Here is a 14414-nt window from a genome sequence, read left to right as displayed (position 1 = left end):
AAAACTAAATCATAGTAGTGTCTATATTGATGTTATAAACTTCACTTTAATCTCACTTTCATTTCTTGGTATTTAATTCTTCCTAACATAACTAATTTTTTCTAGCTTTCTTAGACAGCTAACAGTTTTGGTTTTTAAATCTGAAAATGCCCACCTGTTCATGGAAAAAGCCATACTGGTAGATTGGAATGTAATTTCTCCTATGTAAAAATGTGATCTTGCATTAAAGAGTCATGTATGTTTACCTGTGTCTTTAACTGTATATGTAGTTTTGATCCAATTTATCTTCACTGTTTAAACATCTAATATCTTACTAATGGCTGTAATTTCACATTTCTATATAGCAGAATTTGAATTTTGCATTTGAGATGACTGTGGATACAAGCTTGGTGCCAATCACAGGTGGCCTGAGAGGGGCACTGTGGTTCGTATTTCTACTCTTAAGTTTTTTTTCATATCTCTCAAAAGCTTTGAGTTGATACTGACTGCACAAAAGAGGGACCATAAGTTTAATGTTTCTGATGTTTTGTTCATTTTTTTAAGCTAGTGAACAGTTCTTTCAATGCGATATGTACAAACTTGTACAGGTTTAGCTTTGTTACGTATGACGAATAAAATGGTATGTAAAAGGGCAGAAACCTTTTTTTGTCATGCTGCCTCTTTTAGTTTTTTTCTTTTGTGTATTTATAATTGTTCTGAAAATCACTGAGAGCCTTAATTCCAGCAAGATAGATCAGTCTAATTTCTAACTTTACTGAATAATTTCTTTGCTCCTGTCTGCACATATAGAAAATAAATAGAACCTAATCTCAACTGGGAACAACAGCAAACACCATTCTTTATTATATACCGTGTTGTTATTAGGTGCTGACAGAATATAATGGTCCGGGTAATTCCCTGCTATGAATTATTCATTGGATGAACACTGTTCCAACAACCTGTTGTAATGCACGCGAATGAGAAGGGAATGAGCTTTTCACTTTTCCCTGCCCCCCGTGTCTCTCTTGGGTCACTCATCTGTTTTTAGGAAAGGACTTGGTGTTTTCTCATGTACTCTTCCATCGGGTCGTTCAGAGCCTGTTAGGAAAAGGATCAAATCCAACATCCCACCATGGGTTTGAGTTGGTGATGCTGCTTCCCTTGCAGGTACAGTGTGTTCGGCTGCTCGACCCTTGCTAGCTGTTGAGCTCCAGAGCCGTGATGCCCTGGGCACAGTCCTTGCTCCCACGGAGCACCGGCCTCGCGCAGGCCTAAGGCGATGCCCATTTGTTGTCTCCACAGTTCCACTTTATCTTCCTTTGATAACGATGTTCCCAGTGCCTTCCCTAGCCAGCAGGATGTTTACACGTGTGCAAACCAGGCATCTCCTGTCCAGATCTAGTGGCAATGGCAACAGTTGTGTTACTGCTCTTTGCCCTTGTCTTCTGGATTATCGTTCTGTATTTCTGCTTCTGCGGGAGGGTGTAGCGTTAGGTCGGCACGTTACTGAATGTGTACTGCGAGGCAATGTTGGCTACTGTCATCTTAATTTTTTTTTTTTTTTTTTAAACCACTGCCAGGCTTGTCACTAAAATGAAATGAGTTTCTCAGATTTGTATACCACTTCATCCAGACTCTAATCTTGGTCTTGTTTTTATCTTAGCTGATCAAAGTATGGCACTCGTACGTATTGGGATCTCCTTAGCTTCTTCCCCCCTGTCGAGTAACTGACCATAATAGCAGTGACAGAAGATGTAAGTTACTGAATTTGTCTGTTTTAAAGGCCCTACAGGGGACAGATTTTTATCGTAATGAGACAAGTACTATTTCTTCATCCAAGTTGGTTTCAACCATGTTTCTTACTACTTAGTAAATTATTAAAATGTTACGATTGGGTCCTGTTCCTCTAGAAACTATGCCTGCTGATAGAGATACTTCAAACAGATAAAACTTTTCTTAAATTAAACTTCTTCCCTAACTTTGACAATTTAAGGAAAAAAATCACTCCGTGTTTCAGGGGGTTTGTTTGTGTACGTATTTTTATCAGCTCAGTAGTGAATTAGTGCTGATTATAAAAAAATTTAAAGGTACTTTCAGCTGATTTAAATTCTAGCTAACATACAACTTAATATTTTTCCTTTTTCAGAATTATTTTTGTTTTCACTGTTCGTTTTACTATAATGAATTAGAGAGCTAGAACACAGTATTGCTAACTAGTTTAAGTTTTTTCTGATAACAGGACTGAGGTGATTATTTTTAATTTTTTTAATATTAGAATATTTCATAAAGGTTTACTGTGCCTATTGCAGTAATTTATATACAATAAAATGAAGTGGTAGATGTGACTTGTAGCCTGCTAACTATTACAGGCTTAATGTGAACTTACTTTTTGCATTCAAAATCAGTTAATTCTAAACCAAATTATCTAATGAAAGAGGAAATATTATCCTATGATGTAATGTCTCTCAGTAATTAAAACTTATTAGCTGCTGAAGTTTAACATATTTCTTTATGTTACATCCTCACCTTGCTGCTCAATGTACTTCCATTTGAACGTGCAAAAAGTGGTAGTCAGGACAACCAAACGAATGATTTAGAGCACATCTGCAATAAGTTGTTATTAATCCATGAGAAACGTAATCACTTTAAATTTGTGCAGATTACAGCAGCAACAGAGAGAGGATCATTCGTTCCGTAGCAAGTAGGTCCTCTGCATGCCTGGCCCTTGCTTCCAAGTGACGCTTTTGTGTAGTAGTTTGAGGTATTGGTTCTACTTTTGTGGATCGACAAAAGAAAGAAAACAGTTTATTCCCTCATGCGTGATTAATTTTCGCATGAGGGCTGAGTAGTCATAGAAAGGAAAGACCAGTGCTGGAGTTCCAAGGGCTGGGCACGGGTTAGGACACTGTTATTTTGCCATGATGTCCAACAGAAATACTCATGACACACTGGAAAGAACAGGAAATGTATTTGAAAATAAAATACAGTCATATCCTACCATTTTTCTGTTTCCGTGCTCATTTGTTTAACCAGGGGAATGCTCTGTTCCTATTTCAGAGTTGTAGTCTGTTTGTATACATGAACACATGTATTTTTATATATAAAAATAAATACATAACTGTTTTCCATCTGGTGTTCACCCTAGTAGAGACTGCCCATAGAGAGTTTGAAGGTGGAAGGAGAAACAGAAAGGAGGTTCACTTCTCCTCAGCCGTTTCCCATCGCATATTTATGTTCTGGGCTGTGGAGGTGGCTGGTGACCTTTCTGTCCTGTGCACGTCACAAATCTCCCTCAGTGGTGGTTTTCCTGCATTTGAATGGTTTTGTCTTAGGAGCTGCTTTAAAGTTCTGATAGTGAAATGCTGTTCCCTTCCTGAATCTTAGTAGGCTTAGTCAAGACCCATTGACTTACATGGTTTGGGGGTGGTCTGGTTTTCTTCCCCTCCCTGGGATGGTGATTACTGGCTTACGGAATGAATGCTCTGCTGTGGAAAAATGTCCTTGTAGAATTGGAGATGCCAAACCGAACAGTGTTTGCGGGAGGATGATAATTATTACTGACACTTGGGTGGGCCACCAAGGTCTTTGTGTGCCAGGACCTACCCTTTACCAGTGCTTCTGACTTTTTAAGTTTCTTCTGAAACTGTGATGGTAGATCATGTATTAAATTACACAAGGATATTGCTGTGCCTATGCTGTACAACTGAGTATGTGCTGTACTGAAGTTCATTACAATGTATAATTCTTAAATGAAACGCTTATGACTTTAATGATACATGGTTTTGTAGTTCGTGGAGCTTCATATATTTTTGCAACGTAGTGAATATGATGCATAGCTTAGAAAATCACTGGTTTCTAAAATCATGGGAAAGCATCTTGAGTGGCAGCTTTTTGTAAGCAGTGAATAAGCTTCAAAATGGTTTAATTTGTTACTTTCTTTTTTTATGCTCATTTTAATTTCCTGAAGTAGCACTGTTCATCAGGGAACATATTTATAGTACCTGATTAATAACAATATTATTTTTTTATTAATTTGAGAGTTTGGGGGACGATAGTACTAGCATGTAAGGCTTCAGTTTCATTGTACTGGCTACTGTGTTTATTAATAAAACTTTTGTCCCAACCTAATGACACTACTGTCTTACAAATAAACACTGTGCTTTGCATGGTGCTTGTCTTTTAACTAGAACATTCTTGCAATCATAACATTAAATATTTTCCATTTAAGTACATCATCTGTAGTTGCTCAATATTCCTTAAAAATTTAATTAAACCAAGAAAATGTTTTCTAGTATTGTTACCAATGCAAGAGAGAAAATCACCTCATTCCCATTTATTACTTTGTTATTACGTTTCTTGAATGTTTTGGCCTTCTTTTCCTCGAAGATTTGATTTGTGTTAGCATAGTTTGAGTTCGCTAATGATGATTCCAATCAGGTTGTATGTTTATTTCGGTTAAATTTTGCCCTTTGGAAGTAAATAACAGGCTGAGTTCTCCAAACATGCTTAAGATTTCATCCTTACAGAAATCAGGTTCCTAATGCTTTACAAGACACTTATTTTAGGCCCTTCTAGCGTAGATCTTGGAATGGTTCATCCCTAAATTCTCTGCCATCCCCGGGATAGTGGCTGCCTTAACTACAACAGAAGCAGTAAATACTAATTGCTAAGATTCTGCTGCTTTGAAATACCAGGTGGAAGACAGAGGAGGTGCACACGGATTGCAGACCAGGTTTATGTGTACATCACTTGGGCTACAGTTTGAAACAGATGGGAAGTTGGCTGTATTTCTTTTAGGTAAGTTGTTATGTTGCAGCAAGAAATAGGGATTGCCACACTACATTATGGAACATCTTCATAGATTTAGAAATGGTGGGGCATAGTAAGGCACAGAGAAACAGAAGGAAGTGCCAGGCGGTGCCTGAGATGCTGAGCTTTGGGCTGTTATAGTGCATTATGCAAACAAAATCATCTGGTCTGAATTTTCAGATTTTGGATGTTTGCTTGCGCAGATGCCTAACATGCTACGCAGAGGGCCTGATTTTAAGAGGATGTGAATATTCGAAAACATTGGCACTTTTCCTTTACAACGATGTAACCCCTTGGCAGTATTCTGGTGGCTGCTAGGGAGAGGAAACCATTTAATTGCTGGAAGTTTCCCAACTGGAAGACAGTTCACAAGAAACATAGGACCAGTGGACTCTTGTTCCTCTCTTGCATATTTGTTAGAGGTGTCACGCTGGACATCAGGAGCAGATGTGCTTTGGCTGTCCCCAGCCGCATGTGACCCCCCAGAGACACCCCCCTGCTTCTGGCAGGTTTGATCTGGAGAAAGGAATTGGTAGGCGATGCTCTCAGCAAAAGTTTCCTGAACACCTTTTTGCTATGGAAATGTGACGCACCAATGCTTGGTAGCTAATTTGAAAGGGAAAACATTACAACAGCCATTTCAAATCTAAACAAAGCAGGATTTAACCAGCTTTAATAGATTTAATTTGTGGGCTGAAATTGCCTGTTTGCAGTTCAGAAAACCTGAAGTTACTTTGGTTTTGCTGGGTTAGCTCTATGGAGTTTCAACTGGAAATATTTCTGTGCAATATACAACACATTTTGTAAACAAGGAAGTGATCATAGTTTTATATAACAATGTAGTGCCAGTAAAATATAGTTGTTGAGATTAGATAGAATTTCTGACAAAAAAAAACGTATCTTTTGTTATCAGAGGGTGGCTTACCTGGTTGCTTTATTTAACGTTGCTGATCTGGTTTTAGAAAGACTTTTTGCATCAGTCCATTGAATTCGGTTTTGCAAGCGCTCATCAGCGTGACCAAGAGCTGCACAGGTGCATCCTTTGAAATCAATGAGTCGATGCTTTATGTCCCACCAACCCACAGAAGGTGAACAACTGATATTAACTGAAATTTTTAGAGCAGCAATATGTAAATGGACATACCAATTCCCATGTAACTATTTTCTTCTGCTCTTCCATTGTTCACGGTAAAGCTGGCCGTATTGCCCACGCCGATGGCAGCACTGCACTGGGAGAGCCACAGTGGGAGGCCTGCTGCTGCTGAGCACCGGCATTCCTCTTCTAGCCACTTGCACAGGCTTTGCAGCACACACAGAGATGCAGACAATCAGAGCCAAATCACCAGAGCTCTCTGAGCCCTGACACGGAAGATAATCTCAGTTTGTCCGCACTGTACCTCAGTCACCCTGACTGCAGCCCAAGGATGCCGTACTCGTTCTGGGAACAGCTCTCCAGTGCATGTGATTTCCAGTTCAAAAGGATTTATGAATGGGTTCCTGTTAAAACATGATCATACAACTTTATCTCACTATTCTGCACTTACTCCAAAGATGGTAAATAAATTACTTCTGAATGTTAGTATAAATGCTAAGCACATCAATACTAGAAGATACTCAGTTTGAAGGCCTCGCACTAAACAAAATAACTTGTTAAATGTAGCCAAGAGAAGTCTGATAAATGTATGACACACTGTGAGGTAAGATGTGTTTCATCATCTAAAGGCATATTTTCTGTTTATATAGGGTAGAACTTTATATGCAAGGAAGAAAATAAACAGGTTTGTGCTAAAGGTTACTACATTTTGGACTTAGATGAGCACTTACAGAATGCCTGTCATGTACTGATCTAAAAGCACTTCATTAGTCCCTTGCCTTGACAGGGCAAGTCACTGGCATATCAGGAGTCTGTACTGCTCACCTGCTTTACTAACCGTTACAGTATTGCCAAAGCTTCAGTGGGTTTTCATGCCTGCAGGAAGGAGAAATTAATGGACTTTGATCCAGCTGTATGGGTGAAATTAGTGCTGCGCATGTATCTGCCGTTCTATAGCCCTCATCACCGTTCAGCTTGATTTCACCTAAGGACAGAGTAGCAATTTTGCATAGGAATTTATATTCATTGGCTTACCTTTTAAACAAGCAGAGGAGAGCTTTACAGCTTACAGTTTGGAGGCAAAAGGTACTGGCAAATATGTATGTGCTTACTGTTGTTACTACGTGTTCCTTATTGGTACAAACATTGCCAGTGTTTGCTGTTTATGGCCAAACTGTAGTGAATTAGCTATATGTTTAAAAAATAAATTTACAATTTTACACAAACATAACTTTACACAAGTTTGTAGACAAAGGGTAGAAATGACACAAACAAGAACCTGTGGTTCCCCTATCCCTTCATACCCTGCTTCCCTCCTCTGTAATCTTCCAGTATCTGAATGTGTATCTTCCAGTATATGAATGGATAAATCCTGAAGAAAAGTTTCAGAAGAATGAAATTAAGAAAAGAGAAACTATTAGAGGCAAGAGAGTTTTAATTATCATTTTACTGAATAATTTGATTGGAAAGCTTCAGAAACAAAGTGCAGTGAACTGAAGCTACAATATTGCAATGCGCAATGTTGGTGAGTTTTGTAAACATCTTGGGGAAGCTATGCTTCTATAGTGAAAATTAATGTTTTTCTTCCTAGTTTCAGTAAAAGACATTATAGGATCAATTGTCTTCAAGCAAATGTTTAAATTTGACTGATAATAAAAGTCAAATGTTTCTGTTTCTTCAGAATTACCCCTTGGATCTCGTCTTTCTCAATCTTCCCCTGTATAAAGAATCCAAAGGAAAAAAGGTTGTACAAAACAAGAACAAAGTAATAGTTCAAGCACAGTTATCTGATGCAAGAGACATAGAGCAGAGAGAGTATTAATAAATCAGTATTTGGAAGAATATTGAAACAGTTGGTTTCTAGCCACAGCAAGTAAAAAAAAAAAAATCCCACCCAAAACTCTGAAATAAGCTTCTCCATTATAAGTGTTTTAAAGTATTTCAGACTTCCACCAGTGGTACTGATTTGATTTTGAATGATCATTTCAAAATTATTTAAAAAAAATGAAATTAGATATGTTAAGCTGAAACAAAATGGAAGTTTTTATTTTGTAGTAATGGCTTTCCTTCTTTTTTAACCATGAATTCAATATTTGTGCAAAGAATGTGTTGGTTTTTTAATCTGAATGTATTAAAAAAAAGACATTAATTAGATTTGATACAACTACGTTGCCTTTTACAATGGGCCTTTATTATGTGTGCCATCAGTGCAACCCACTGTTGTGACCAAATTAGAAGTCATCATCTCCCTACTCACTCCTATTTTTAACTTCAAGGAGAATGTGCCATATTTTAGAATACTAAAATATGACAGGTTATCTTCAGTTTTAACCCAGAGGGAGGATTTGGAACTTTAAACAGTGCAGCTTAGCAAGCTGACTTTTAGGTAAATCTGATCAGAAAAGTTGCCGTGAACACTCATCTGCTGGTTTAAGAATGCGTGCTTAGCAAACATCTTGCATATGCTGCAGTACAGCAGCAGAATTGGCCTGTTTGTGGTTTTTAAACTAAGGTTGATATCATTAACAATTACATTGACACCTAGATTCTGACCCACAGAATCCCTTAATGGGCCAAGAGCCCATCTGTCTTTAGGACCATCTTCTTGCAAAATACATCCTAGAAAATGAGCGATGACTAACAAGAGTCCTGCTGCACATTCCAAGAAGCCAATGTCAGAGTCTTCCCAGGACGGCTAACATTTTAAAACACTGTTTTCAAAAGAGATCTGGGAATGCTATCTTCAGGCTATCACGGATGTGCAGGTATACCTAAAATCACAAGATACAGGGATACACTTGGGGCAATGTTCTGAAAGTCCGCTTCTAAATGTGTTAATGCAACACACACACAAAGCAGAGCTAACTGTGTAACATGGAAAAATGTAGGCTCTGGGAGAGGTTCTACAGTGTGAAGTTACTGTAAAGAAAGAGTAGCTTTGCGTAAACATTGGGCTGTACACACAGAAATCCTTTAAAAGAAAGAACAAATACCACTTCACAGTATTAACAACGGTAAGATTTTAATACCTCTTTCTAGCTTTTTAAATAGGTAAATTTACGTCATTATAGATTCCTATAGGACTCCATGTAAAGGATGGAGGCAGATCTGCAGAGTGTGGTGGTAATGCAAAGGCAATATCGTTTCTTTTGCCCCTGAATTGGACCTTGAAGCTCTCGGTGCATCTAAGAAATGAAGCTCCTTGTTTCTTCCTTTAGTCGCTGGTGTGTGGGGTATGTTAGGGATTTCCCAGGAAGACTATTCTGTCAGCTGATGCTGCTGTATGGAGCAAGATTAGGAGCCAGCATCCAGAGCCACCCAAGCATACTTCAGGCATACTTTGGATACCTACATGCGATAGCTAACCTTAGAGGTGACGATAGCTCCAACAGGCCCAGGCTTCTGCTGGTTCCCAAGGTGCCCAAAGATGTCCTGGTGGGTGTCCCCAGAACTGCTGCGTTTGACATTTCTGAGCAAGTAGGTGCATGGATCATGTCGAACCTCTGTGGCAGTTCAGAGATTTGGCACCTGTTATGCTTCTGGGCAAAATACGGCAGGCATCCCAGATTATACCTAGTTGTTTGAGCCACACACAAAAGACAGTCACAGAGATACTGGTCTTCCTTCAGTCCAGTGGCCTAGTAAGTTACATGGCTTTCAGGAAAACTCAGATAAATGTTATAAACTTATAATTTTCTGATGAGTGCCCTCTCTACCAGAGGGAGTGTAGGTACAGTCCAAATCAACTCTTTCCACATTCTCTTAAAATGACTTTTGAGTCTGACACGTTAAGTCCAGTCCAACAGAAGAAGGCAGGTTTATAACTGAACACATTCAGCATACGGTGGGAGTGTCGATCTACTTGAGGGTAGGAAGGCTCTGCAGAGGGATCTGGACAGATTGGATCTATGGGCAGAGGCCAACTGTATGAGGTTCAACAAGGCTAAATGCCGGGTCCTGTACTTTGGTCACAACAACCCCGTGCAAAGCTACAGGCTTGGGGAGAAGTGGCTGGAAAGCTGCCCAGCGGAAAAGGATCTTGTGGTGTGGGTCAACAGCCAGCTGAACATGAGCCAGCAGTGTGCCCAGGTGGCCAAGAAGGCCAACGGCATCCTGGCTTGTATCAGGAAGAGTGTGGCCAGCAGGAGCAGGGAGGTGATCATGCCCCTGTACTGGGCACTGGTGAGGCCGCACCTGGAGTACTGTGTTCAGTTTTGGGCCCCTCACTCCAAGAAGGACATTGAGGTGCTGGAGTGTGTCCAGAGAAGGGCAATGAGGCTGGTGAGGGGTCTAGAGAACAAGTCTTAAGAGAAGCGGCTGAGGGGTCTGAGTCTGTTTAGTCTGGAGAAGAGGAGGCTGAGGGGGAACCTTGTTGCTCTCTGCAACTACCTGAAAGGAGGTTGTAGTGAGGCAGATGTTGGTCTCTTCTCCCAGGTAACTAGCGATAGGACGAGAGGCAATGGCCTCAAGCTGCGTCAGGGGAGGTTTAGATTGGATATTAGGAAAAATTTCTTTACTGAAAGAGTGGTCAGGCATTGGAACAGGCTGCCCAGGGAGGTGGTGGAGTCCCCATCCCTGGCGGTGTTCAAAAAACGTGTATATGTGGCACTTCGGCATATGGTTTAGTAGGCATGATGATGTTGGGTGGATGGTTGGATTTGGTGATCTTAGAGGTCTTTTTCAACCCATGATTCTATCATCTATGATTAGTCTGTCAGCTGAGTAAACCGGCTGGACGTGAATCAGAGATGCTGAATGAGTTCATCAGACTGTTGGAAGCGGCAGCAGATGGGTCACTGGCCATTTCCTGTGGGAGATGGCATCACCAGCTATCCTGCAACCAAACCCGAGCAGGGGATACAGGATCAGCTCTGGTACAGAAGGAAGAGCTACTGAAACTACTTTCTTCAGCACTTGGGATTTCCTTGGAGATCTGGCACAGTCCATCTCAATTTAATGTTGTTCATGAATTGAATGCCCAAGGCCTGCAGAAATTCAGAAACCAATACAAATGGAATTAACAGATTAAAGGAACTGTCGCAGGTAGGAGAATGAACTGAGAAGCTAGGCCATCAGGGAGAAAGACATCATGCTCTTAACAACAGTAAAAAGAATGTGATCAAACATATTTCCTTTTCCATTCATTATTTTTGTATTGTCTCTTGCAATTTTTTTTCTATTTTAAGACACATACAGACATTGAAAAACTTTTAAGAACTTCTACTTTTTTTTCCTGTGGTTTGTAGAAAAATAGAGTAAAACAAAAGCAGGAGAAATTACTTCACATGAATCACATCTACACAGCCCACTCCTGCTACTCAGACAAGCCTATTTCGGGCTAGGTCGTGTTTCTGAACACTTTGCTACAGGGTGAATGTTGCTCAAGTGTGAATTTTACTTGCTATCTGCGTAGGACAAAGTGTCAAATGCTCCTATGGCTTCATCTGATATCTATAAAAAGATCGGATTTCAAAGAAAATCCTAACTTCATGTTGATTTCTTCTTTCTACATAATTTGAAAAATCTAAGGAGCATTTCACTTGTGAAGCTTCCCAATAAATAAAAAAATACAAATAGCTTGTCCTCTAAAACAATAGTAGTTCCTTTGTCTCATGCAGATTTTTCTTTCTAAAGGAACCTCATTATTAGAAAGGTCCCTACTTTTCTGTTCAGAAGGTGAGTTTTTTGATTGTTATGGGGACCACTGCACATGGACCAGGTTGTAGGCAGGTAGGTCAGCATCCCTGCGCGAACTGTTTGGGCCAGAGCTATTGTTGCAGCTACAGGGTAAAGGGAGACCATGAAAGGTTTGTTCTTGAGGTCTGTGGCACGTTCTGGAGGGAATTTCCCCCCTCTGTTTCTATATCCTTTTGTTCCTGTGGAAACCACCATCATAACCCCATCTGAAGCAGACTTGATGCCAGAAAGGTCATGAAAGTTATCAGTTGTTTATTAGATTTTAAGTAAGAAATGCAGTCCCTTTTGAAATTCGTAACTCATTTGGAGACACTTGCTGACAACTTAAATGTTTAACATTTTTCCCAGCCTCGCTGTGTCACTGACGTACCGCATCAGTCTTTGTTTCGACTAAGCATTATGTGACGGTAAGTGTTGTTTACAGCGCCACAGCCCGATGGTAGGCAAGGCCAGAAAACTCTGAAGGCTGTGGTTCCTCGGGAAACTTTGAAAGGAGACTTCTACAGCAAGTGCTGCAAAATGTGCATCATTTAACAATGCGCCTTATTAACTTTCTAATGTATGTTCTTTATTACCTAATATGCATATCTCCTATAAGAAAGACACTCTTTTCTATTACTTGTTCCGTAACTGAGGCTTTGACTCAGAAGCCACAGCGTAATGTCATGTGGCCCATGCAGTTCAGAAATAAACTGGAACCATGTTAGTCCCACCCTGTCTTAGAAAACCCTGTATCTACGAAGGCAGTAGTACCGCTGCGTTGACCGACTCGGGTGCTGCACAGTTTAACAACGTATTCTCGTGGTAGCTGCCAGCTTTTTCACTTCGGTACTGGGTGATGTCTACGCGCACTGTGGCTACAAGAGTGTTGTTTTAAGCAAGCCCATTCACACATGTCAGATTACTATCAGTAACAAGGCTGTGGTTTGTTACTGAGCATTCCCCCTTCCCAGATTATTTCTGCTGTTTTAAGAATGAGTATTGTTGCAAGCCTAAACAAATGCAGAAATATTTTATATCCATTTAGTGGTTTTGTTTCAACGTAAAAAGTTGATGTATGGCACTCTGTGCCACCAAACTTTGACCTTTTTCTGTTTTTCCACCGTCCAAGTCTCCGCGCCTCCTTCCTGCCCAACTTTTATCTGCTGTTCCATCTCTCTTTCAACCAATACTTGCTCTGAGTCCTGCAGCTGAGACCCAGGAAAGTTCATCTATCAGTGGCACCCATCTGCTTTGTTTAAACCTTGCCTTAAATTCTTCCGCCAGCCCCAAAGCACCCAGGCTGCTGTAGTGACATGGTAAGCCAGTACGCCGTCGGCACTTTGTTTAACCATAGAAACAGCCTGTCTATAGACAGAAATACACAGACAGAAACTATACTGTCCTTTGCTAAATATTACCAGCCTGAACACCATGAGCTTCATGCTTCTTTATTTTTTTTCCTTTTTTTCATGATCCCAAACACAAGTACAGGCTGGGCGGAGAGTGGCTCGAGAGCAGCCCTGAGGAGAAGGACTTGGGGGTACTGGTGGATGAGAAGCTCAATATGAGCCAACGATGTGCACTTGCAGCCCAGAAGGCCAACCGTATGCTGGGCTGCATCAAGAGAAGCGTGGCCAGAAGGTCAAGGGAGGTGATTCTGCCCCTTTACTCCGCTCTCATGTGACCCCACCTGGAGTACTGCATCCAGCTCTGGAGCCCCCAACACAAGAAGGACATGGATGTGTTGGAGCGGGTCCAGAGGAGGTCCACGAAGATGATCAGAGAGCTGGAGCACCTCTCCTACAAGGACAGGCTGAGGGAGTTGGGGCTGTTCAGCCTGGAGAAGAGAATGCTCCGGGGTGACCTTCTAGCAGCCTTCCAGTACCTGAAGGGGGCCTACAGGAAGGAGGGAGAGGGACTTTTCACAAGGGTATGTAGTGATAGGACAAGGGGGAATGGCTGTAAACTAAAAGAGGACAAATTTAGATTAGATATTGGGAAGAAATTCTTCACCATGAGGGTGGTGAAACACTGGCACAGGTTGCCCCGGGAAGCTGTGGCTGCCCCCTCCCTGGAAGTGTTCAAGGCCAGGTTAGATGGAGCTCTGAGCAACCTGGTCTAGTGGAAGATGTCCCTGCTCATGGCAGGGGGGTTGGAACCAGATGATCTTTCAGGTCCCTTCCGACCCAAACCATTCTATGATTCTGTGATTTCTTCATGACGTGATTTCCTTCTGGCAGTGGGTCCAATCTGTCTGAAGGACAGGAGCAACCGAAGCAAGTTCCTGCTTTCAACCTGAGGGCAACGCCACGCCGGCCGTGGAGTTCCGCCTGGCAGCCGGAGCTGCGGGGCCCGTACTCTTCCACCCTCCTCTCTCACGGGCAGCCCCCGGCGCTGAAGAGATCCGGGGCCCCGGAGCAGCGCTGGAGCGCTCTGAACGTTTCCAGCAAGTCCCTTTTTCCAGGGCCGACCCCACACCCCCGCAGCAAGGCCGCGCACCCGGCCTCCCCGCCCGGACCCGGCCTTCCCGCCAAGCTCCCGCGCACCGCTCCCCGGGCGGCCGGACGCCGCCGCTAGGGGGCGCCTCGGCTTCGAAGCTGACGGCGGTGCGGGCGGGTGACGTCACGGCGGTTTCGGGGCGAGCCGCCGGTTTTTTCTCCGGTCCGGAGGGGAGGGGAGGGGAGCTGGCCTGGGCCGGGCACGGGCAGGGTGCGGCCCCTCCGCTGCCGCCTGTGTTCGCGGTGATGCGGAGTTGAGCACGGGGACAAAGTGACCGGAAGCGGCCCGTCAGTAAGGCTGACCGGTAGGGCGAGCGTCGCCGCAGCGCCGGATGAGGAGCTGCGTTACGTCTCGT

The sequence above is a fragment of the Opisthocomus hoazin genome, chromosome 1, assembly GCF_030867145.1.
Source record: "Opisthocomus hoazin isolate bOpiHoa1 chromosome 1, bOpiHoa1.hap1, whole genome shotgun sequence".
NCBI classification, from domain to species: domain Eukaryota; kingdom Metazoa; phylum Chordata; class Aves; order Opisthocomiformes; family Opisthocomidae; genus Opisthocomus; species Opisthocomus hoazin.
The sequence above is the reverse complement of the archived record's forward strand: the minus strand, read 5'-3'. Positions refer to the sequence as shown.